At 45.4% G+C, this 943-nt stretch overlaps 1 non-coding gene across 1 annotated transcript; it reads left to right on the plus strand.

The window, feature by feature from the left end:
* Positions 1 to 524: 524 nt before the first annotated feature.
* On the plus strand, positions 525 to 643 carry LOC117099934. The gene has a single exon (XR_004444046.1). It is a non-coding gene; the product is annotated as a 5S ribosomal RNA (ribosomal RNA).
* Positions 644 to 943: the final 300 nt, after the last annotated feature.

The following is a 943-nucleotide window of genomic DNA, read 5'->3' on the forward strand; positions in this document are numbered from 1 at the left end:
CAACGTCGGGCCCGTTTAGTACTTGGATGGGTGACCGCCTGGGAATACCGGGTGCTGTAGACTTTGTACATTTTTCCCCCCAAATTCTAAAGTAGGGGTGCGTGAGAGTCCACACGACCTCGGGCCCACATAGTTGGGGCTGAGGTGCAAACATTTTGAGAATATGGACCTCTAAGTGCCCGGAAATTATACTCTCATACCTTAAAAATCATACAGGTACTTGTTCATATCAACAATACGCAATTAATTCGCTGGTGTTAGGCCGGTTCGAGGGTCGTTTGAACAAAACGGCAGTCTTCTTCTTCCTAAAGCATCCTAGTTAGTGCCGTAGTAAAATGGTTGGTTTATTGTTCAACACCGGTGTTTGTAAAAAATGTACTCGCGCAGCAGAATGGTCAGGGGAGTCAGAGGAAATCCCCGCCAGACAAGCGCGCGTTGATATGAAACGTCATCAATCATAGCTTCAGGATTGGATAATTATGCTATATGCCGAGATTAACTATGAGTGGAAATACCACTCGCATGTCTATGGCCATACTACGTTGAAAACACCGGTTCTCGTCCGATCACCGAATTTAAGCAACGTCGGGCCCGGTTAGTACTTGGATGGGTGACCGCCTAGGAATACCGGGTGCTGTAGAGTTTTTACATTTTTCCCCCAAATTCTAAAGTAGGTGTGCGTGAGAGTCCACACGACCTCGGGCCCACATAGTTGGGGCTGAGGTGCAAACATTTTGAGAATATGGACCTCTAAGTGCCCGGAAATTGCACTCTCATACCTTAAAAATCATACAAGTATATGTTCATATCAACAATACGCAATTAATTCGCTGGTGTTAGGTTCGAGGGTCGTTTGAACAAAACGGCAGTCTTCTTCAGTCTAAAGCATCCTAGTTAATGCCGTACGGTATTAAAATGGTTAGTTTATTGTTCAACACCGGTG

The sequence above is a fragment of the Anneissia japonica genome, unplaced genomic scaffold (genome assembly GCF_011630105.1).
Source record: "Anneissia japonica isolate Jap-2015-1 unplaced genomic scaffold, ASM1163010v1 scaffold115763_len983_cov96, whole genome shotgun sequence".
NCBI classification, from domain to species: domain Eukaryota; kingdom Metazoa; phylum Echinodermata; class Crinoidea; order Comatulida; family Comatulidae; genus Anneissia; species Anneissia japonica.